This window comes from Ranitomeya variabilis, chromosome 3, assembly GCF_051348905.1.
Source record: "Ranitomeya variabilis isolate aRanVar5 chromosome 3, aRanVar5.hap1, whole genome shotgun sequence".
Classification (NCBI taxonomy): domain Eukaryota; kingdom Metazoa; phylum Chordata; class Amphibia; order Anura; family Dendrobatidae; genus Ranitomeya; species Ranitomeya variabilis.
This window is the reverse complement of record NC_135234.1, coordinates 716,101,847-716,127,294: the sequence shown is the minus strand read 5'-3', so window position 1 is coordinate 716,127,294 and position 25,448 is coordinate 716,101,847. Positions and strand designations below refer to the sequence as shown.

General features: G+C 45.6%; 1 protein-coding gene across 2 annotated transcripts in view; it reads right to left on the bottom strand.

Moving 5' to 3' along the window:
• Positions 1-25,448, bottom strand: part of ATP8A2 (ATPase phospholipid transporting 8A2) — a 1,034,865-nt gene that overhangs the window by 964,319 nt on the left and 45,098 nt on the right. The window lies entirely within an intron of this gene.

The window sequence follows — 25,448 nt, the reverse complement described above, 5'->3', positions numbered from 1 at the left end:
GACCTCTTTGTCACCACCCCCAGATCTGATTAGAGCTAGCGTCCATGTGATGCTATCTCTCCATTCAGAGGTGGCGGGGTGGAGTAAACGATGGCTGCCTCTCTGTCCAGCTTAATGCCGTCTGTGGAAGCTGAACAGTGAGGTGCCTGTTTTCTGCCCTGCCACCTACTCACCGCCGCCATCGCCACCACCAGATAATCCCCTCTGCTGCCCTCTGCTCCCCCCCGTCCGATTCCACACCCCCGACCTCCACTCCCTCCCCCTGCCCCGGTGATCACCCCCTGCTGCTGCTGCCGGCACCATCTCCTCCATCTGCTGCTGCATCTCCTCAGCCCCCCCGTGCCTGACAGCCCCCTCCTGCCCCCGGTGATCAACCCCTGCCACAGTGATCACCCCGATCACCCCCTGCCCCATGTTTGCCCTCCGGCCCCCTTGATGGCCTCCCTGATTGCCCCCTGATCGCCCCCTGCCCCGCAGATCTCCCCCCTGCCCCAGAATCGCTAGGATCCGTTGAAGCGTTCCTGATTTATTACCTCATAGTGAGACACTGGTCAGAATTGCAAGAAATGGCCAGGTCATTAAGGTCAAAATAGGCTGGGTCATGAAGTTAAGAAAGGGAAACTTACTTCAAGTTAGTTTTTTAGTTACATTGTAACTTAAAATATCGTTACTAGAGATTAGTGATGAGCGAACGTGCTGGGATAAGGTGCTATCCGCCATGCTCGTGGGCTGACCCGAGTGTCTTCAGCGTGCTCCAAAAATATGTTCGGGTCCCCCTGCAGCTGCATGTCTCATAGCTGTCCGACAGCACAACACACACGCAGGGATTGTCTGTTTGTTCGGCAGTTACTCCATGCGTTGCGGATGTTGAACAGCCATGAGACATATAGGCGGGAGGTCCCGAACATATTATTCGAGCATGGCGGTTAGCACCCAAGCATGCTCGGATAACGCCTTCTAATTGGTTCTGAAGCCCCAAAATGCAGACTGAAAAATGACATAAAACCAAAAGTGAACGGAGTTGTCCCATAGACAATATATGTCAAAAGTTGCAAAAAATCTCCAACTAAACATGACACAAAGTAATGAATCTGTATGCAAATAGGACCCAAGAAAAAAAGCGGAGTAGAGTAGACTAAAAAAAACTAAGTATAAAATGCAGGAGATGAGTCAAAGCTACAAAAAAAATCTCAATTTTATTTAAATACATAAAGACACAACAAGCAACATCATAACGAAGTAAGATCAGATACAAGAAAGAAGGAGGTGATACACTGACACAGTTGCCCAAAGATAAAAAATGTCCGGTAAGCACAAAAACAGGTATCAATGAGGGCAATGAATATAATAAAAGATCCAACCAAATAACTGCCTCTATATTAAAAGGTAATTTGTTTCAATCAAAAACGTGTTAAATATATTTGTTATTAAGAGCAGATAGCGGGGTTAATTAGCCTTGCAACAGTGATAGTACAGAGAAAAAAAAAAACCCTGATTAATATCAGCTGACCACTAATGTGGGTTGTAACCGTGCAGCAAAGACCTTGCCTCCAGAAGGGAGTATGTAAGTACACTGGGTGGTTAAGAGAGAGGTTCGATGCAGGTTGCAATGAAAAAAATAACCCAGATAGTTAATAGATCATAAAAACAAAGAGTTAAATGCCCATTATCGCTGATGTAGTGGTGCGCCGGCCAGCAGACCCTGACGTACGTTTCACAAGCAGGTTGCTTCCTCAGGGAACGTGTCTTTTTGCATTTAAATAAAATTGAGATTTTTTTGTAGCTTTGATTCATCTTCTCCTGCATTTTATATGTCAAAGGCTATAGAAAGTTATTGGAGCAGTGGTCAAAAATAATCACTAATGCTTCATTCACACAGGGAGCCCCTGGTCTCGGGATCAGTGGTGGTTTTAGGCAGCAGACCCACAATGATCACACATTTATCATCTATCTTATGGACAGGTTACACATTTTTTTAACTGTAAAAATAAGCTGATAAAGTAGTTCCACATAAAAGTAAAAAAAAATGTATGTATGTATGAGGCCGGGGTCACACCAAGCGTAGGGAAATACGGTCCGTATTTTACATGCATAATACGCAGAAATGATCCCAAAATAGTGATCCGTATGTCATCCGTAGGCAAGGTGTGGCAGCGTATTTTGTGCATGTCATCCTCCGTATGTAATCCAAATGGCATCCGTACAGCGAGATTTTCTCGCCGGCTTGCAAAACGGACATACAATGGATCCATGGGCTGAAATATTCATGAAAACATATATACAGTCTACATATGTATATATATATATATATTTATATATATTTATATATATATATATATATATATATATATATATATATATATATATATATATCAGTGAGACACATATATATTTATATTTAATACAGTGCTAGAAAACAGTACAGAACATGTAGTGCAGGTAGAGGGCAGTATAGGGCATGCCGTACAGATAGAAAACAGTACAGAACATATAGTGCTGGTAGAGAGCACTACATGTGAGTGGTATGGTACAGGTAGAGAACAGCACAGTACATGCAGTGCAAATATAGAGAAGTACACTACATTCAATCCAAAGTAGAGAGCAGTACAGAACAAATAGAAAACAGTCCAATACACATAGTACAGATATAGAGAAGTATACTACATTTACTACTGGTAGAGAGCAGTACATGTAGTAGTACAGGCCTAGAGCAGATATAGTAGTATTTTGTAGTTTTGGTAGAGGTCAGTACAATACATGTAGTCAAGGGCGTAAAGACTGCAGTCACAAAGGTCATGACTGCAAAGGGGCCCGTGTGGGTGAGGGGCTCGCCGACGCCAGTGCAAACTTCAACTGGATATGTGTCCTCAGACTGTACGTAGTCCAGGTAGAGAGCAGTAAGTAAATATAGTGCAAGTAGAGAGCAGTTATTTACTTATAGTAGAGGTACAGAGCAGTACATGTGGAGTAGTATAGTATATACAGTGCAGTGTGGTAGATCAGCTCACTCAGCTGTACACAAAGATAGACACGGGAACACTGTCTCTTTAAGAACTTTAGTTTATTATATGTGGCATAAACCAAAGTGAAGCAAAACAACCACAGCCCTCTGGGCAAAACAGGCAATGGTACCACAAAGCACAGTCCTTTGGATAGCTGGGTTCATCCTGGTCACAGTTCGCAAAACACATACGGTTCAGGTTAGCTCCACCACATCCACTTATCTGGAGTGTTTCTCTCACTGAACACCTGCTGCCTCTGGAGGCCAGCTATTTAAGCCCCAGACCCCACCCTGGGGTGGAGATAAGGTGGACATCCTCCCACTCACTCTGTGGATGTCCACATAACCCCAGCCCATTAAACAAATTAGCTGTTAACACCTTGCAGCACTTAGTGTACTGGAGGAAAATCTCTGGGTTTTATATCACTGACGCCATTAAGCGCAGTGAAACATATCTCCCCTCCAGCACCCTACCACCAATGACTTTGTCACAGCATGTTTAGAGCAGTACATTACATGCAGTTCTGGTAAAGGGCAGTACAATAAATGTAGCCATGTGGATAGCAGTACAGTACAGAAATCACAGTACAGTACATGTAATGCAGGTTGTGAGCAGTATAGTATAAACAGAACAGGTAGTGGGCAGAAAAGTTCATGTAGTGCATGTACAGGGTATTACAGAACATGTACTGCAAGAGTGGTCAGGTAGTGGGCAGTACAGGCAGAAAGTATTATGTACGTGTAGTACAGCTATAAAGCACAAAACATGCAGTCTTATTAAAGACTAGTACAATACATGTAGTACAGGTAAAGCCGAAGACAGAAACATAATGATTGAATACCCTGCAGTAAATAAATAAAAAGCGTAGTGCATGAAAATAATATAGGGCACTTAGTTAACATGTTTTTTAATTTAAAAAAAATGCAAAAGCCATCCCACCACTTCACGGTGACCCTGTTATGATCCTCAGTGGCTTCGGATCACAAATCTAACCAGCTAAGTCAGAAATAATAGGACAAGCTCTGGGGATGTGGTAACTGGACTGACCGCAAACCTGATCCTAACCGCACACACGATAGGTAGCCGTGTAACGTTTCCTGAAATCCTAGACGTCTCTTCACGGCCTGAGAAACTGACTACCCCTAAAGAGAAAGTAAGACCTCACTTGCCTCAGAGAAATAACCCCAAAGATATAGGAAGCCCCCACAAATAATAATGGTGAGTTAAGAGGAAAAGACAAACGCAGAGATGAAACAGGTTAAGCAAATGAGGCCCGCTAACACTAGATAGCAGAAAATAGCAAGGGATCTGTTATGACCCCAATGGCAGAGGGTCTCAGGAATAATGCTAAGTCAGTAAATACAGAAAACCAGCTCATAGGGCAGTGGTAACTGGGCTGACCATATAACTAATCCTAGCACCACAAATACCAGCAGCCGGGGAACGTTCCTACGTTGATCCTAGACGTCTCGCGCCAGCCCGAGAGCTAACTACCCCTAGAAGGGAAAAGAAAGACCTTTCTTGCCTCCAGAGGAAATACCCCAAAAAGTTGGATAGAAGCCCCCCACAAATAATAACGGTGAGGTAAGAGGAAAAGACAAACATAAGAATGAGCTAGGAATTTAGCAAAGAGAGGCCCACTAGCTAATAGCAGAATATAGAAAGATAACTTATATGGTCAGCAAAAAATCCTATCAAAAATATCCACACTGGAAATTCAAGAACCCCCGAACCGTCTAACGGCCCGGGGGGAGAACACCAGCCCCCTAGAGCTTCCAGCAAGGTCAGGAATCACATTTAGTACAAGCTGGACAAAAATGATAGCAAACAAATAACCCAAAAAATAAAGAAGCAAGACTTAGCTTAATTTAGCACGAACCAGGACCAGCAAACAGGAGCAAACAGAATGTGTCAGATAACACCGATGCCAGGCACTGGACTAAGGTTCCAGGAGGTTTATATAGCAAAACCCCTGAAGTAACGACCCAGCTGGGTGCAAACAGAGGGAAGGAAATCCCAGAGTCATATCAATAGTAACCACAAGAGGGAGCCAAAAAAGTCTAATTCACAACAGTACCCCCCCCCCCTGTTGTGAATTTGGATTCTGGGCTCCCCCGGTGGCTACTGGTGGAATTGAACTTGTGACATCATCTTCCCTGTTCACCTGTTCTGATTAGATCTGGGTGTCGCTATATAACCTGGCTTCTCTGTTAGATGCTTGCCGGTCAACAATGTTATCAGAAGCCTCTCTGTGCTTGTTCCTGCTCCCAGACATCTACTAGATAAGTTGGACATTCGTCCATGTTTTGTTTTTGTATTTTGGTTCCAGTTCACAGCTGCAGTTTCGTTACTGTGTCTGGAAAGCTCTTGTTGATCAGGAATTGCCACTCTGGTATTATGAGTTAATGCCAGAGTCCTAAAGTAATTTCTGGATGTGTTTTGTTAGGGTTTTCTACTGACCATGAAAGTATGCTTTCTGTCTTCTGCTATCTAGAAAGCGGACCTCAAATTTGCTAAAACTATTTTCCTGCTGCGTTTGTTGTTTCATCTCATATCACCGCCAATATATGTGGGGGGCCTCTGTCTCCTTTTTGGGCATTTCTCTAGAGGTGAGTCAGGTCTTATATTTCCCTCTGCTAGCATTATTTAGTTCTCCGGCCGGCGCTGGGCATATAGGGATAAAAAGTAGGACATGCTACCTGGCTACTTCTAGATGATGCGGTAGGTTTAGTTCATGGTCAGTATAGTTACATCTTCCAAGAGCTTGTTCCTATTGAGGCTTATGCTAGTTCTCTGGCCATGGAGATCATGACAGTTTGACCGGCCCGCTAAAGGGTTAAAATCCTTGGCTGAGAAAGGAGAGAAATAAGAAGTCTGCTGAAAATTTTTTTTTTTTTTTTTTTTTTTTTTCTCTAGTAGTTAGTGTGCTCTTAATTGGATCACTTGCCAGTCTGTCTATGCTGCAGTCTTTCTTTTTTTTCTCTCTCCTTCTAATCTTTGAATGGCTCTATGTTCACCTGTCTATAATGGATCTACAGAGTGTAACTGCAGGTTTGAATAATCTCGCCACGAAAGTGCAAAGTTTGCAGGATTTTGTTGTTCATGCTCCGGTATCAGAGCCGAGAATTCCTTTGCCGGAATTCTTCTCAGGGAATAGATCTAGCTTTCAGAATTTTAGAAATAATTGTAAGTTATTTTTGTCCCTGAAATCTCGTTCTGCTGGAGACCCTGCACAGCAGGTTGGGATTGTGATTTCCTTGCTCCGCGGCGACCCTCAAGATTGGGCTTTTGCATTGGCACCAGGGGATCCTGCGTTGCGCAATGTGGATGCGTTTTTTCTGGCCTTGGGCTTGCTGTATGAGGAACCTCATTTGGAACTTCAGGCAGAAAAAACTTTGATGTCCCTATCGCAGGGGCAAGATGAAGCTGAAATTTACTGCCAAAAATTCCGTAAATGGTCTGTGCTTACTCAGTGGAATGAGTGTGCCTTGGCGGCTACTTTCAGAGAGGGTCTTTCTGATGCCATTAAGGATGTTATGGTGGGGTTCCCTGTGCCTGCAAGTCTGAATGAGTCCATGACAATGGCCATTCAGATCGATAGGCGTCTGCGGGAGCGCAAACCAGTGCACCATCTGGCGGTGTCCACTGAGAAGACGCCAGAAAACATGCAGTGTGATAGAATTCTGTCCAGAAGCGAGCGGCAGAATTTTAGACGGAAAAATGGGTTGTGTTTCTATTGTGGGGATTCTACTCATGTTATATCAGCATGCTTTAAGCGTACTAAAAAGCTTGATAAATCCGTTCCCATTGGCACTTTACAGTCTAAATTTATTTTGTCTGTGACCCTGATTTGCTCTTTGTCATCTATTACTACGGACGCCTATATCGACTCTGGCGCCGCTTTGAGTCTTATGGATTGGTCCTTTGCCAATCGTTGTGGGTATGATTTAGAGCCTTTGGAGACTCTTATTCCTCTGAAGGGGATTGACTCCACCCCATTGGCTAATAATAAACCACAATACTGGACACAAGTGACTATGTGTATTAATCCGGATCACCAGGAGACTATTCGTTTTCTGGTGCTGTATAATCTACATGATGATTTGGTGCTGGGATTGCCATGGCTGCAGTCTCACAACCCAGTCCTTGACTGGAGAGCTATGTCTGTGTTGAGCTGGGGATGTAAGGGGACTCATGGGGACGTACCTTTGGTGTCCATTTCATCATCTATTCCCTCTGAAATCCCTGAGTTCCTGTCTGATTATCGTGACGTCTTTGAAGAACCCAAGCTGGGTTCACTACCTCCGCACCGTGAGTGCGATTGTGCTATAGATTTAATTCCGGGTAGTAAATACCCAAAGGGTCGTTTATTTAATCTGTCTGTGCCTGAACATACTGCTATGCGAGAATATATAAAGGAGTCCTTGGAAAAGGGACATATTCGTCCATCGTCATCTCCCTTAGGAGCCGGTTTTTTCTTTGTGTCAAAAAAAGACGGCTCTTTGAGACCATGTATTGATTATCGGCTTTTGAATAAAATCACGGTTAAATATCAATACCCATTGCCGTTGCTGACTGATTTGTTTGCTCGCATAAAGGGGGCCAAGTGGTTCTCTAAGATTGATCTCCGTGGGGCGTATAATTTGGTGCGGATCAGGCAGGGGGATGAGTGGAAAACCGCATTTAATACGCCCGAGGGCCACTTTGAGTATTTGGTGATGCCTTTTGGTCTTTCTAATGCCCCTTCAGTCTTCCAGTCCTTTATGCATGATATTTTCCGCGATTTTTTGGATAAATTTATGATAGTGTATCTGGATGATATTCTGATTTTTTCGGATGATTGGGACTCTCATGTCTGGCAAGTTAAGAGGGTTTTTCAGGTTTTGCGGTCTAATTCTCTGTGTGTCAAGGGTTCTAAGTGCGTTTTTGGGGTTCAGAGAATTTCCTTTTTGGGATATATTTTTTCTCCCTCTTCCATTGAGATGGATCCTGTCAAGGTTCAAGCTATTTGTGATTGGACGCAGCCCTCTTCTCTTAAAAGTCTTCAGAAATTTTTGGGCTTTGCCAACTTTTATCGTCGATTTATTTCTGGTTTTTCGGATGTCGTTAAGCCATTGACCGATTTGACTAGACAGGGTGCTGATGTTGCTAATTGGTCCCCTGATGCTGTGGAGGCCTTTCAGGAGCTTAAGCGCCGTTTTTCTTCTGCCCCTGTGTTGCGTCAGCCTGATGTGACTCTTCCTTTTCAGGTTGAGGTCGACGCTTCTGAGATCGGGGCTGGGGCAGTGTTGTCGCAGAAAAGTTCTGACTGCGCCGTGATGAGGCCTTGTGCCTTCTTTTCCCGTAAATTTTCGCCCGCTGAGCGGAATTATGATGTTGGGAATCGGGAGCTTTTGGCCATGAAGTGGGCGTTTGAGGAGTGGCGTCATTGGCTCGAGGGGGCCAGACATCAGGTAGTGGTATTGACTGACCACAAAAATTTGATCTATCTTGAGACCGCCAGGCGCCTGAATCCTAGACAGGCGCGCTGGTCATTATTTTTCTCTCGGTTTAATTTTGTGGTATCGTACCTACCGGGTTCTAAGAATGTTAAGGCGGATGCCCTTTCTAGGAGTTTTGAGCCTGATTCACCCGGCAACTCTGACCCCACAGGTATTCTTAAGGAGGGAGTTATCTTGTCAGCCGTTTCTCCAGACCTGCGGCGGGCCTTGCAGGAGTTTCAGGCGGATAGACCGGATCGTTGTCCGCCTGATAGGTTGTTTGTTCCTGATGATTGGACTAGTAGAGTCATCTCTGAGGTACATTCTTCTGCATTGGCAGGTCATCCTGGAATTTTTGGTACCAGGGATTTGGTGGCAAGATCCTTCTGGTGGCCTTCCCTGTCACGAGATGTGCGAGGCTTTGTGCAGTCTTGTGACGTTTGTGCTCGGGCCAAGCCTTGTTGTTCTCGGGCTAGTGGATTATTGTTGCCCTTGCCTATTCCTAAGAGGCCTTGGACACACATCTCGATGGATTTTATTTCAGATCTGCCTGTTTCTCAGAAGATGTCTGTCATCTGGGTGGTGTGTGACCGTTTTTCTAAGATGGTCCATTTGGTTCCCCTGCCCAAATTGCCTTCTTCTTCCGAGTTGGTGCCCCTGTTTTTTCAAAATGTTGTTCGTTTGCATGGTATTCCTGAGAATATCGTTTCTGACAGAGGAACCCAATTTGTGTCTAGATTTTGGCGGGCATTCTGTGCTAGGATGGGCATAGATTTGTCTTTTTCGTCTGCTTTTCACCCTCAGACTAATGGCCAGACCGAGCGGACTAATCAGACCCTGGAGACATATCTGAGGTGTTTTGTGTCTGCTGACCAGGATGATTGGGTTGCTTTTTTGCCATTGGCGGAGTTCGCCCTCAATAATCGGGCCAGCTCTGCCACTTTGGTGTCCCCGTTTTTCTGTAATTCGGGGTTCCACCCTCGATTTTCCTCCGGTCAGATGGAATCCTCGGATTGTCCTGGAGTGGATGCGGTGGTGGAGAGATTGCATCATATCTGGGGGCAGGTGATGGACAATTTAAAGTTGTCCCAGGAGAAGACTCAGCTTTTTGCCAACCGTCACCGTCGTGTTGGTCCTCGGCTTTGTGTTGGAGATTTGGTGTGGTTGTCTTCTCGTTTTGTCCCTATGAGGGTCTCATCTCCTAAGTTTAAGCCTCGGTTCATCGGTCCGTATAAAATATTGGAGATTCTTAACCCTGTTTCCTTCCGTTTGGACCTCCCTGCATCCTTTTCTATTCATAACGTTTTTCATCGGTCGTTATTGCGCAGGTATGAGGCACCGGTTGTGCCTTCCGTTGAGCCTCCTGCTCCGGTGTTGGTTGAGGGTGAGTTGGAGTACGTTGTGGAAAAAATCCTAGACTCCCGTGTTTCCAGACGGAGACTCCAGTATCTGGTCAAGTGGAAGGGATACGGCCAGGAGGATAATTCTTGGGTCACTGCATCTGATGTTCATGCCTCTGATCTGGTTCGTGCCTTTCATAGGGCCCATCCTGATCGCCCTGGTGGTTCTGGTGAGGGTTCGGTGCCCCCTCCTTGAGGGGGGGGTACTGTTGTGAATTTGGATTCTGGGCTCCCCCGGTGGCTACTGGTGGAATTGAACTTGTGACATCATCTTCCCTGTTCACCTGTTCTGATTAGATCTGGGTGTCGCTATATAACCTGGCTTCTCTGTTAGATGCTTGCCGGTCAACAATGTTATCAGAAGCCTCTCTGTGCTTGTTCCTGCTCCCAGACATCTACTAGATAAGTTGGACATTCGTCCATGTTTTGTTTTTGTATTTTGGTTCCAGTTCACAGCTGCAGTTTCGTTACTGTGTCTGGAAAGCTCTTGTTGATCAGGAATTGCCACTCTGGTATTATGAGTTAATGCCAGAGTCCTAAAGTAATTTCTGGATGTGTTTTGTTAGGGTTTTCTACTGACCATGAAAGTATGCTTTCTGTCTTCTGCTATCTAGAAAGCGGACCTCAAATTTGCTAAAACTATTTTCCTGCTGCGTTTGTTGTTTCATCTCATATCACCGCCAATATATGTGGGGGGCCTCTGTCTCCTTTTTGGGCATTTCTCTAGAGGTGAGTCAGGTCTTATATTTCCCTCTGCTAGCATTATTTAGTTCTCCGGCCGGCGCTGGGCATATAGGGATAAAAAGTAGGACATGCTACCTGGCTACTTCTAGATGATGCGGTAGGTTTAGTTCATGGTCAGTATAGTTACATCTTCCAAGAGCTTGTTCCTATTGAGGCTTATGCTAGTTCTCTGGCCATGGAGATCATGACACCCCCCCCCTTAAGGAGGGGTCACCGAACCCTCACCAAGACCACCAGGGCGATCAGGATGAGCAGCGTGAAAGGCACGAACCAAATCGGCCGCATGCACATCAGAGGCAACCACCCAGGAATTATCCTCCTGACCATAACCCTTCCACTTGACCAAATACTGAAGCCTCCGCCTGGAGAGACGAGAATCCAAGATCTTCTCCACCACGTACTCCAACTCGCCCTCAACCAACACCGGAGCAGGAGGCTCAGCAGAAGGAACCACAGGCACAACGTAGCGTCGTAACAAAGACCTATGGAACACGTTGTGAATGGCAAACGAAACCGGAAGATCCAAGCGAAAGGACACAGGATTAAGGATTTCCAATATCTTGTAAGGACCGATGAAGCGAGGCTTAAATTTAGGAGAGGAGACCTTCATAGGAACAAATCGAGAAGACAGCCACACCAAATCCCCAACACGAAGTCGGGGACCCACACCGCGGCGGCGGTTAGCAAAACGCTGAGCCTTCTCCTGTGACAACTTCAAGTTGTCCACCACATGATTCCAGATCTGCTGCAACCTATCCACCACAGAATCTACTCCAGGACAGTCAGAAGGCTCCACATGTCCCGAGGAAAAACGAGGATGGAAACCAGAGTTGCAGAAAAATGGCGACACCAAAGTAGCGGAACTAGCCCGATTATTTAGGGCAAACTCAGCCAATGGCAAGAAGGTCACCCAATCATCCTGATCTGCCGAAACAAAACACCTCAAGTAAGCTTCCAGAGTCTGATTAGTTCGCTCAGTTTGTCCATTAGTCTGAGGATGAAAGGCAGACGAGAACGATAAATCAATGCCCATCCTAGCACAAAAGGATCGCCAGAACCTGGAAACAAACTGGGATCCTCTGTCAGACACAATATTCTCAGGAATGCCGTGTAAACGAACCACATTCTGAAGGAACACAGGAACCAGATCGGAAGAGGAAGGCAGCTTAGGCAAAGGCACCAAATGGACCATTTTTGAAAAGCGATCACATACCACCCAGATGACAGACATACCCCGAGACACCGGGAGATCAGAAATGAAATCCATGGAAATATGTGTCCAAGGCCTCTTCAGGACAGGCAAGGGCAAGAGCAACCCGCTGGCACGGGAACAGCAAGGCTTAGCTCGAGCACAAGTCCCACAGGACTGCACAAATGACCGGACATCCCGTGACAAGGAAGGCCACCAAAATGACCTAGCCACCAGATCTCTGGTGCCAAAAATTCCCGGATGACCTGCCAACACCGAGGAATGAACCTCGGAAATGACTCTGCTGGTCCACTTATCAGGAACAAACAGTCTGTCAGGTGGACAAGAGTCAGGTCTACCAGCTTGAAATCTCTGCAACACACGTCGCAAATCAGGAGAAATGGCTGACAAAATAACTCCTTCTTTAAGAATACCAACAGGTTCTGTGACTCCAGGAGAGTCAGGCACAAAGCTCCTTGAAAGAGCATCATCTTTCACATTCTTTGAACCTGGAAAATACGAGACCACAAAGTCAAAACGGGAGAAAAACAATGACCAGCGGGCCTGTCTAGGATTCAAGCGTTTAGCAGACTCGAGATACATCAAATTTTTGTGATCAGTCAAGACCACCACACGATGCTTAGCACCCTCGAGCCAATGACGCCACTCCTCAAATGCCCACTTCATGGCCAGTAATTCCCGATTGCCCACATCATAATTCCGCTCAGCAGGCGAAAACTTCCTAGAGAAGAAAGCACATGGTCTCATTACTGAGCAACCAGGGCCTCTCTGTGACAAAACGGCCCCTGCCCCAATCTCAGAAGCATCCACCTCGACCTGAAAGGGAAGTGAGACATCAGGCTGGCACAAAACAGGCGCCGAAGTAAACCGGCGCTTCAACTCCTGGAACGCCTCCACGGCTGCAGGAGCCCAGTTAGCAACATCAGAACCTTTCTTGGTCATATCCGTCAAAGGTTTAACAACGCTAGAAAAATTAGCGATAAAACGACGGTAGAAGTTAGCAAAACCCAAGAACTTCTGAAGACTCTTAACTGACGTGGGTTGAGTCCACTCATGAATAGCTCGGACCTTGACTGGGTCCATCTCCACAGCAGAAGGGGAAAAAATAAACCCCAAAAAGGGAACTTTCTGTACTCCAAAGAGACACTTTGAGCCTTTAACAAACAAGGCATTCTCACGCAAAACATGAAACACCATCCTGACCTGCTCCACATGTGAGTCCCAATCTTCAGAGAAAACCAGAATATCGTCCAGATAAACAATCATAAATTTATCCAGATACTTCCGGAAAATATCATGCATAAAGGACTGAAATACTGAGGGAGCATTAGAAAGCCCAAAAGGCATCACCAAGTACTCAAAATGACCTTCGGGCGTATTAAATGCAGTCTTCCATTCATCACCCTGCTTAATGCGCACAAGGTTGTATGCACCACGAAGATCTATCTTGGTGAACCACTTGGCACCCTTAATCCGGGCAAACAAGTCCGACAAGAGAGGCAAAGGATACTGAAATTTTACAGTGATTTTATTCAGTAGCCGATAGTCAATACAAGGTCTCAAAGATCCGTCCTTCTTAGCCACAAAAAAGAATCCCGCACCAAGAGGGGAAGAGGATGGATGGATATGCCCCTTCTCCAGAGACTCCTTGACATATGAACGCATTGCGGCATGCTCAGGTACTGACAGATTAAATAATCTTCCCTTAGGAAATTTACTACCTGGAATCAAATCTATGGCGCAGTCACAGTCCCTATGAGGAGGCAGAGCACTGGATCTGGACTCACTGAATACATCCTGATAATCAGACAAATACTCAGGAACTTCCGAAGGAGTAGAGGAAGCAATAGACACCGGCGGGGAATCAGCATGAATTCCCTGACAGCCCCAACTTGACACAGACATTGCCTTCCAATCCAGGACTGGATTGTGGGTCTGTAACCATGGCAGACCCAAAACGACCAAATCATGCATTTTATGCAGAACAAGAAAACGAATCACCTCCCGATGTTCAGGAGTCATGCACATGGTCACCTGCGTCCAAAACTGCGGTTTATTTTCCGCCAATGGCGTAGCATCAATACCTCTAAGAGGAATAGGATTTACTAACGGTTCAAGAACAAAACCACAGCGCTTGGCAAATGACAGATCCATAAGACTCAGGGCGGCACCTGAATCCACAAACGCCATAACAGGGTAAGAAGACAAAGAGCAAATTAAAGTCACAGACAAAATAAATTTAGGTTGCAAATTACCAATGGCGACAGGACTAACAACCCTTGTTAGGCGTTTAGAGCATGCTGATATAACATGTGTAGAATCACCACAGTAAAAACACAACCCATTCTGACGTCTATGATTTTTCCGTTCATTTCTAGTCTGAATTCTATCACATTGCATTAAATCAGGTGTTTGTTCAGACAACACCACCAGAGGATTAGCGGTTTTGCGCTCCCGCAAACTCCGGTCAATTTGAATAGCAAGCGCCATAGAATCATTCAGACTTGTAGGAATGGGGAAACCCACCATCACATTCTTAATGGCTTCAGAAAGGCCATTTCTGAAATTTGCGGCCAGAGCACACTCATTCCACTGAGTAAGCACGGACCATTTCCAAAATTTTTGGCAATACACTTCAGCTTCATCCTGACCCTGAGAAATAGCCAGCAAGGCTTTTTCTGTCTGAATTTCAAGATTGGGTTCCTCGTAAAGCAATCCGAGCGCCAGAAAAAACGCATCAATATTTGCCAATGCCGGATCTCCTGGCGCTAGCGAGAAAGCCCAATCCTGAGGGTCGCCCCGCAAAAAAGAAATAACAATTTTAACTTGCTGAGCAGAATCTCCAGATGAACGGGGTCTCAGAGAAAGAAACAATTTACAATTATTCTTGAAATTCCTAAACCTAAATCGATCTCCAGAAAACAATTCCGGAATAGGTATTTTAGGTTCAGACATAGGACTACTGGTAACAAAATCTTGTATACCCTGCACACGAGCTGCCAGCTGGTCAACACTTGTAATCAAGGTCTGCACATTCATGTCTGCAGCAAGCACACGCCACTCAAAGGTAAAGGGGAGGAAGAGAAGGAAGGAAAAAAAAAACCTCAGAATTTCATTTCTTATTATCCCACTTCTGCAATGCTTTAAACATTCAATATTGGCCTGGCATACTGTTATGACCCCAATGGCAGAGGGTCTCAGGAATAATGCTAAGTCAGTAAATACAGAAAACCAGCTCATAGGGCAGTGGTAACTGGGCTGACCATATAACTAATCCTAGCACCACAAATACCAGCAGCCGGGGAACGTTCCTACGTTGATCCTAGACGTCTCGCGCCAGCCCGAGAGCTAACTACCCCTAGAAGGGAAAAGAAAGACCTTTCTTGCCTCCAGAGGAAATACCCCAAAAAGTTGGATAGAAGCCCCCCACAAATAATAACGGTGAGGTAAGAGGAAAAGACAAACATAAGAATGAGCTAGGAATTTAGCAAAGAGAGGCCCACTAGCTAATAGCAGAATATAGAAAGATAACTTATATGGTCAGCAAAAAATCCTATCAAAAATATCCACACTGGAAATTCAAGAACCCCCGAACCGTCTAACGGCCCGGGGGGAGAACACCAGCCCCCTAGAGCTTCCAGCAAGGTCAGGAATCACATTTAGTACAAGCTGGACAAAAATGATAGCAAACAAATAACCCAAAAAATAAAGAAGCAAGACTTAGCTTAATTTAGCACGAACCAGGACCAGCAAACAGGAGCAAACAGAATGTGTCAGATAACACCGATGCCAGGCACTGGACTAAGGTTCCAGGAGGTTTATATAGCAACACCCCTGAAGTAACGACCCAGCTGGGTGCAAACAGAGGGAAGGAAATCCCAGAGTCATATCACTAGTAACCACTAGAGGGAGCCAAAAAAGTCTAATTCACAACAGGGATCTGTGCGGTCAGTAAATAACCCTATACAAAAATATCCACGCAGAGAATGCGAGAACCCCCACACCAACTAACGATGAGGGGGGAGCAACTCAGCACCCCAGAGCTACCAGCAAGCAGAGATATCACATATTAGCAAGCTGGACAAAACTCATAATATTCTAGGAAACATATTGAACACAGATGAGCAAGAATAAGCAAACAGAACTTAGCTTCTCTTGGAGAGACTGATAACGGATGTAGACAGGAGGAATCAGAATAGCACTGAATACAACGACAACAGGCAAGGAATGAAGGACCAGGTGAATTAAATAGGAAACCTGACTAGCAGATGACGAGACAGCTGATCCCAGCCAGAAACCTGCAGAATAACAAAAAGAGCCACCAGGGGGAGCCCAAAGAGAGAACTCACACAGTACCACTCACGACCACAGGAGGGAGCCCGGAAACAGAGTTCACAACAGTACCCCCCCCCCTTGAGGAGGGGTCACCGAACCCTCACCAGAACCCCCAGGGCGATCAGGGTGAGCCACATGGAAGGCACGAACCAAATCGGCCGCATGAACATCAGAGGCGACAACCCAGGAATTATCCTCCTGACCATAGCCCTTCCACTTAACCAAATACTGAAGCCTCCGTCTTGAAATACGAGAATCCAAGATCTTCTCCACCACGTATTCCAATTCTCCCTCAACCAGCACCGGAGCAGGAGGCTCAACAGAAGGAACCACAGGCACCACATACCTCCGCAACAAAGACCTATGGAACACATTATGGATGGTAAACGATGCCGGGAGGTCCAAACGAAATGACACAGGGTTGAGGATTTCCAAAATTTTATAAGGACCGATAAAACGAGGTTTAAACTTAGGAGAAGAAACCTTCATAGGAACATTACGAGAAGACAATCACACCAAATCCCCCACACGAAGTCGGGGACCCACACAGCGACGACGGTTAGCAAAGCGCTGAGCCTTCTCTTGTGACAACGTCAAATTGTCCACCACATGGTTCCAAATCTGCTGCAACCTATCCACCACAGAATCCACCCCAGGACAGTCAGAAGACTCAACCTGACCCGAGGAAAAACGAGGATGAAAACCAGAATTACAAAAAAAAGGCGAAACCAAAGTAGCCGAACTAGCCCGGTTATTAAGGGCAAACTCGGCCAATGGCAAAAAAGTCACCCAATCATCCTGGTCAGCAGAAACAAAACATCTCAAATAAGTTTCTAAGGTCTGAATAGTTCGCTCGGTTTGGCCATTCGTCTGAGGATGGAAGGCCGACGAAAAAGATAAATCAATGCCCATCTTAGCACAAAAGGAATGCCAAAATCTGGACACAAACTGGGATCCTCTGTCAGACACAATGTTTTCAGGGATGCCGTGCAGACAAACCACATTCTGAAAAAATAGCGGAACCAAATCGGAGGAGGAAGGCAACTTAGGCAAGGGCACCAAATGGACCATTTTAGAAAAACGATCACAAACCACCCAGATGACAGACATTCTCTGAGAGACCGGAAGATCCGAAATAAAATCCATGGAAATATGCGTCCAAGGCCTCTTAGGAACCGGCAAAGGCAAAAGCAACCCACTGGCACGAGAACAGCAAGGCTTAGCCTGAGCACAAATCCCACAGGACTGCACAAAGGAACGCACATCCCGCGACAAAGAAGGCCACCAGAAAGATCTAGCCACCAAATCTCTGGTGCCAAAAATCCCAGGATGACCCGCCAACACTGAAGAATGGACCTCAGAAATAACTCTGCTGGTCCATCTATCTGGGACAAACAGTCTCTCTGATGGACAACGGTCAGGTCTATCCGCCTGAAATTCCTGTAACACCCGTCGCAAATCTGGGGAAATGGCAGACAAAATTACCCCCTCTTTGAGGATACCAGCCGGCTCAGAAACTCCAGGGGAGTCAGGCACAAAACTCCTAGAAAGAGCATCAGCCTTCACGTTCTTCGAACCAGGAAGGTACGAGACCACGAAATCGAAACGTGAGAAAAACAACGACCAACGAGCCTGTCTAGGATTCAACCGCTTGGCCGACTCAAGATAAATCAAATTTTTATGATCAGTCAAGACCATCACACGATGCTTAGCTCCCTCTAGCCAGTGTCGCCACTCCTCAAATGCCCACTTCATTGCCAACAACTCCCGATTACCAACATCATAATTTCGCTCAGCCGGCGAAAATTTTCTTGAAAAGAAGGCACATGGCTTCATCACAGAGCAATCAGAGCTTCTCTGTGACAAAACAGCCCCTGCTCCAATTTCAGAAGCATCAACCTCGACCTCGAAGGGAAGAGAGACATCTGGCTGACATAAAACTGGAGCCGAAGAAAACCGGCGCTTCAGCTCCTGAAAGGCCTCAACGGCCGCAGGAGACCAGTTAGTCACATCAGAACCCTTCTTGGTCAAATCCGTCAAAGGTTTAACCACACCAGAAAAATTAGCAATGAAGCGACGGTAAAAATTAGCAAAACCCAAGAACTTCTGAAGACTCTTAACCGATGTAGGTTGAGTCCAATCATGAATAGCCTGGACCTTGACTGGGTCCATCTCAATAGAAGAAGGAGAAAAAATCAAGCCCAAAAAGGAAACTTTCTGGACTCCGAAGAGACATTTGGAACCCTTCACAAATAAGGTATTGGCACGCAGGACCTGAAATACCATCCTGACCTGCTTCACATGGGATTCCCAATCATCTGAAAAGACCAAAATATCATCCAGATACACAATCATAAATTTATCCAGATATTCTCGGAAGATATCGTGCATGAAGGACTGAAACACAGAAGGGGCATTAGAAAGTCCAAAAGGCATCACCAAGTACTCAAAATGGCCTTCGGGCGTATTAAATGCTGTTTTCCATTCATCGCCCTGCTTTATACGCACAAGATTATACGCACCGCGAAGATCTATCTTGGTGAACCAACTAGACCCCCTAATCCGAGCAAACAGATCAGACAACAATGGTAAGGGATACTGGAATTTGACCGTGATCTTATTTAGAAGGCTATACAGGGTCTATACAGGGTCTCAACGAACCATCCTTCTTGGCCACAAAAAAGAATCCCGCACCAAGAGGGGACGAGGAGGGGCGAATATGTCCCTTCTCCAAAGACTCTTTTACATAGCTCCGCATAGCGGCATGCTCTGGTACAGACAAATTAAACAGTCGTCCCTAAGGGAACTTACTACCAGGAATCAAATTTATAGCACAATCACAATCCCTATGAGGAGGTAGGGCACTGGATTTGGGCTCATCAAATACATCCTGGTAGTCCGACAAAAACTCAGGGACCAGAAGGAGTAGAGGAAGCAATTGATACTAAGGGAGCATCGCCATGAATTCCCTGGCAACCCCAAATCAACACAGACATTGCTTTCCAATCCAGGACTGGATTATGAGCCTGCAACCATGGCAGACCCAACGCGACAACGTCATGCAAATTATATAACACAAGAAAGCGAATCACCTCCTGATGTGCAGGAGTCATACACATGGTCACTTGAGTCCAGTATTGAGGTTTATTCTTGGCCAATGGTGTAGCATCAATTCCCTTCAATGGAATAGGGAACTGTAATGGCTCAAGGATAAAACCACAGCGCATGGCAAATGACAAATCCATCAGATTCAGGGCAGCACCTGAATCTACAAACGCTATAACAGAGTAAGATGACAGAGAGCAAATCAAAGTAACAGACAAAATGAATTTAGGCTGTACAATACCAATGGTGACAGATTTAGCGAAGTTTTTTGTGCGCTTAGAGCATGCTGAGATAACATGAGCTGAATCACCACAGTAAAAGCACAACCCATTCTGACGTCTATGATTTTGCCCTTCAATTCTGGTCAGAATCCTATCACATTGCATAGACTCAGGTTTCTGTTCAGAAAACACCGCCAGATGGTGCGCAGGTTTGTGCTCCCGCAAACGCCGATCAATCTGAATGGCCAAAGCCATTGACTCATTCAGACTCGCAGGCGTGGGGAACCCCACCATAATATCTTTAAGGGCTTCAGAAAGACCTTTTCTGAAAATTGCCGCCAGGGCACACTCATTCCATTGAATAAGCACTGACCATTTCCTAGATTTCTGACAATAGACCTCCGCTTCATCCTGACCCTGAGAGAGGGCCAGCAAAGCTTTTTCTGCCTGGTCCTCAAGATTAGGTTCCTCATAAAGCAATCCAAGCGCCAGAAAAAACGCATCCACATTAAGCAATGCAGGATCTCCTGGCGCCAGTGAGAAAGCCCAATCCTGTGGGTCGCCACGTAACAAGGAAATAATAATTTTAACTTCCTGAGCAGGATCACCCGAGGAACGAGGTCTCAAAGAAAGGAATAACTTGCAATTATACTTAAAATTCAAAAACCTAGATCTATCACCAGAAAACAGCTCAGGAATAGGTATTTTAGGCTCTAACATAGGACTATGAATAACATAATCCTGAATGCTTTGTACTCTTGCAGTAAGATGATCAACACTAGAAGTCAAACTCTGAATATCCATGTCTACAGCTAAATTCAGAGCCACCCAGAGATTAAGGGGAGGAGAGAAGCAAGACACACTGCAGAGCATAAAAAAAAAAATTGAACTCAGGATTTCTCTTATCCCACTTTTGTGATGCATTTAACACTTTTGGGCCTGTTGTACTGTTATGATCCTCAGTGGCTTCGGATCACAAATCTAACCAGCTAAGTCAGAAATAATAGGACGAGCTCTGGGGATGTGGTAAGTGGACTGACCGCAAACCTGATCCTAACCGCACACACTATAGGTAGCCGTGGAACGTTTCCTGAAATCCTAGACGTCTCTTCACGGCCTGAGAAACTGACTACCCCTAAAGAGAAAGTAAGACCTCACTTGCCTCAGAGAAATAACCCCAAAGATATAGGAAGCCCCCCACAAATAATAACAGTGAATTAAATAGGAAACCTGACTAGCAGATGACGAGACAGCTGATCCCAGCCAGAAACCTGCAGAATAACAAAAAGAGCCACCAGGGGGAGCCCAAAGAGAGAACTCACACAGTACCACTCACGACCACAGGAGGGAGCCCGGAAACAGAATTCACAACAGACCCTAACTGGGATGGTCCTAACTCCAATGTTAAAACTAGGGTTGAGCGAAACTGATCGGTCATTTTCATAAATCGGCGACTTTTAGGCAAAGTCGGGTTTCATGAAACCCGAACCGATCCTAGTGTGGGATCGGCCATGCAGTACACGATCAGAGCGCCAAAGTCGCGTTTCATATGACGCTGTCACCGCCGTTTTTCATCCAATGAAGGAGGACGCAGAGTGTGGGCAGCGTGATAACATAGGTCTCGGTCCCCACCATCTTAGAGAAGGGCATGGCAGTGATTGGCTTGCTGTCTGCGGCGTCACAGGGGCTATAAAGGGGCGTGCACGCCGTCCGCCATCTTACTTCTGCCGATCTGAGCATAGGGAGAGGTGTTGCTGCAGTTAGTCAGAAGCAGGGACAGAGTTAGGGAGGAAATATAAACCCCCAAACCGCTTGTGCTGGAGCGATTTTCACTGTCCCACACCACCTTTTTGTGCAGGGACAGTGGAGGTCGTATTTTAGTGCAGCAGCTGCATAGCTGTGTGCACGGTGCTGTGCAAACCAACTGCTTTTTTAAAAGCAAAATTCCTGTTGCTCCTTTCTGCACAGTTACCTATCTTGTTTATTTGTCCACATTTTTGTGTTCAGCAGTCCTTTTTATTGCTGCCATACTTGTCCTGAGCTCATTGTAGGGAGCTTCCTATTATTTTTTTTTTTAAATAATAATTCCAGCCACTTTCTGGCACGTTCATAGTCAAAAAAAGGAGAATAAAATTCGCACACAGTGTATATTCTGCTGTACTGCTAGTGTGTCGTATATATCAGGCAGCCACTTTCTGCCACGTTCATAGTTTACTGTAATATCACTGGGCCAGAGTTGTGGTTCTGTGTCTCCCCCCCAAAAAAAGGGAGATTAAAATTTGCACACAGTGTATATTCTGCTGTACTGCTAGTGTGTCGTATATATCAGGCAGCCACTTTCTGCCACATTCATAGTTTACTGTTATACCACTGGGCCAGAGTTGTGGTTCTGTGTCTCCCCCCCAAAAAAAAGGGAGATTAAAATTCGCACACAGTGTATATTCTGCTGTACTGCTAGTGTGTCGTATATATCAGGCAGCCACTTTCTGCCACATTCATAGTTTACTGTTATACCACTGGGCCAGAGTTGTGGTTCTGTGTCTCCCCCCCAAAAAAAAGGGAGATTAAAATTCGCACACAGTGTATATTCTGCTGTACTGCTAGTGTGTCGTATATATCAGGCAGCCACTTTCTGCCACATTCATAGTTTACTGTTATACCACTGGGCCAGAGTTGTGGTTCTGTGTCTCCCCCCCAAAAAAAGGAGAATAAAATTCGCACACAGTGTATATTCTGCTGTACTGCTAGTGTGTCGTATATATCAGGCAGCCACTTTCTGCCACGTTCATAGTTTACTGTTATACCACTGGGCCAGAGTTGTGGTTCTGTGTCTCCCCCCCAAAAAAAGGGAGATTAAAATTTGCACACAGTGTATATTCTGCTGTACTGCTAGTGTGTCGTATATATCAGGCAGCCACTTTCTGCCACGTTCATAGTTTACTGTTATACCACTGGGCCAGAGTTGTGGTTCTGTGTCTCCCCCCCAAAAAAAGGGAGATTAAAATTCGCACACAGTGTATATTCTGCTGTACTGCTAGTGTGTCGTATATATCAGGCAGCCACTTTCTGCCACGTTCATAGTTTACTGTTATACCACAGGGCCAGAGTTGTGGTTCTGTGTCTCCCCCCAAAAAATGAGGAAGTCTGGTGGAAGAGGCCGTGGGCGGGGGTTGTCACCTGGTACTGATGGTGGTGCTGCATCTGGTGGTAGTGGCAAAAGCGCAGTAGCACCTAAGGCTGGAGGTGTTGAGCCTGCGTCATCGTCTGGCTACACAAGGCCTCGAAGGTTCCCTTACCTGGGAGTAGGAAAACAGCTTTTAAAGCCGGAGCAGCAGGAAAAAGTTTTGGCTTTCCTTGCTGACTCAGCCTCTAGCTCTTTGGCATCCTCTTCCCAAAGTTCAAAATGTCACAGCAGCCAGTCGTCAGTGGATGCTCCCGGTCAGGAACAAGACGTTTCCTTGTGTCCTTCTCCCAAACCAAAAGTGAAGGATGCGTCAGGCGACACAACAGGTTACTCCATGGAGCTCTTGACACATACCGTGCCTGGGTTAGAAAGGGAAATTGTACCCTGCCCATTACTAGAAGAATCGGACATGGAGTGCACTGATGCACAGCCACAGCTAGATTATGATGCTGTTCCATTGAGTCACATCACTACATTGCCCTCGCAGTTTGCTGAGCCAGAATCTGACCCTGATGAGACTATGGTGCCCTGTCCCGAACGCTATAGCACCTTACACAGTGACACTGAGGAAGGTGCACATGACATTGAGGAGGAGGAGGTGATAGATGACCCAGTTGTTGACCCAGATTGGCAGCCATTGGGGGAAGAGGGTGGCGCTGCCAGTAGCTCAGAAGCGGAGGAGGGTTATCCACAGCAGCACCAATCTACATCGCAACAGCTGTCATCTGGCAGGCCCGTATCAGGCAAAAAACGTTTGACAAAACCAGTTTTAGGACAGCGTGGCCATCCTGTGAAAGTTGGAATTCCATAGTAGGAAGAGTACAGTGTGGCATTTTTTTGACCAAGATCCCAATGATCAGTCAAAAGTGATCTGTAAAAAATGCTCAAAGACCTTTAGCAGAGGGAAGATTCTTAACAATTTAAATACAACGTGCATGCGTAGACATTTAAACAGCATGCACTTGCAAGCCTGGACTAACTACCTAACGTCCCGTACCGTTGGTGCACCAGTGTTGTGAATTAGACTTTTTTGGCTCCCTCTAGTGGTTACTAGTGATATGACTCTGGGATTTCCTTCCCTCTGTCTGCACCCAGCTGGGTCGTTACTTCAGGGGTGTTGCTATATAAACCTCCTGGAACCTTAGTCCAGTGCCTGACATCGGTGTTATCAGACACATTCTGTTTGCTCCTGTTTGCTGGTCCTGGTTCGTGTTAAATTAAGCTAAATCTTGCTTCTTTGTTTTTTGGGTTATTTGTTTGCTATCATTTTTGTCCAGCTTGTACTAAATGTGATTCCTGACCTTGCTGGAAGCTCTAGGGGGCTCCCCCCGGGCCGTTAGACGGTTCGGGGGTTCTTGAATTTCCAGTGTGGATATTTTTGATAGGATTTTTTGCTGACCATATAAGTTATCTTTCTATATTCTGCTATTAGCTAGTGGGCCTCTCTTTGCTAAATTCCTAGCTCATTCTTATGTTTGTCTTTTCCTCTTACCTCACCGTTATTATTTGTGGGGGGCTTCTATCCAACTTTTTGGGGTATTTCCTCTGGAGGCAAGAAAGGTCTTTCTTTTCCCTTCTAGGGGTAGTTAGCTCTCCGGCTGGCGCGAGACGTCTAGGATCAACGTAGGAACGTTCCCTGGCTGCTGGTATTTGTGGTACTAGGATTAGTTATATGGTCAGCCCAGTTACCACTGCCCTATGAGCTGGTTTTCTGTATTTACTGACTTAGCATTATTCCTGAGACCCTCTGCCATTGGGGTCATAACAGTATGCCAGGTCAATATTGAATGTTTAAAGCATTGCAGAAGTGGGATAATAAGAAAGGAAATTCTGAGGGTTTTTTTTCCTTCCTTCTCTTCCTCCCCTTTACCTTTGAGTGGCGTGTGCTTGCTGTAGACATGAATGTGCAGACCTTGATTACAAGTGTTGACCAGCTGGCAGCTCGTGTGCAGGGTATACAAGATTTTGTTACCAGTAGTCCTATGTCTGAACCTAAAATACCTATTCCGGAATTGTTTTCTGGAGATCGATTTAGGTTTAGGAATTTCAGGAATAATTGTAAATTGTTTCTTTCTCTGAGACCCCGTTCATCTGGAGATTCTGCTCAGCAAGTTAAAATTGTTATTTCTTTTTTACGGGGCGACCCTCAGGATTGGGCTTTCTCGCTAGCGCCAGGAGATCCGGCATTGGCGAATATTGATGCGTTTTTTCTGGCGCTCGGATTGCTTTACGAGGAACCCAATCTTGAAATTCAGGCAGAAAAAGCCTTGCTGGCTATTTCTCAGGGTCAGGATGAAGCTGAAGTGTATTGCCAAAAATTTCGGAAATGGTCCGTGCTTACTCAGTGGAATGAGTGTGCTCTGGCCGCAAATTTCAGAAATGGCCTTTCTGAAGCCATTAAGAATGTGATGGTGGGTTTCCCCATTCCTACAAGTCTGAATGATTCTATGGCGCTTGCTATTCAAATTGACCGGCGTTTGCGGGAGCGCAAAACCGCTAATCCTCTGGTGGTGTTGTCTGAACAAACACCTGATTTAATGCAATGTGATAGAATTCAGACTAGAAATGAACGGAAAAATCATAGACGTCAGAATGGGTTGTGTTTTTACTGTGGTGATTCTACACATGTTATATCAGCATGCTCTAAACGCCTAACAAGGGTTGTTAGTCCTGTCGCCATTGGTAATTTGCAACCTAAATTTATTTTGTCTGTGACTTTAATTTCCTCTTTGTCTTCTTACCCTGTTATGGCGTTTGTGGATTCAGG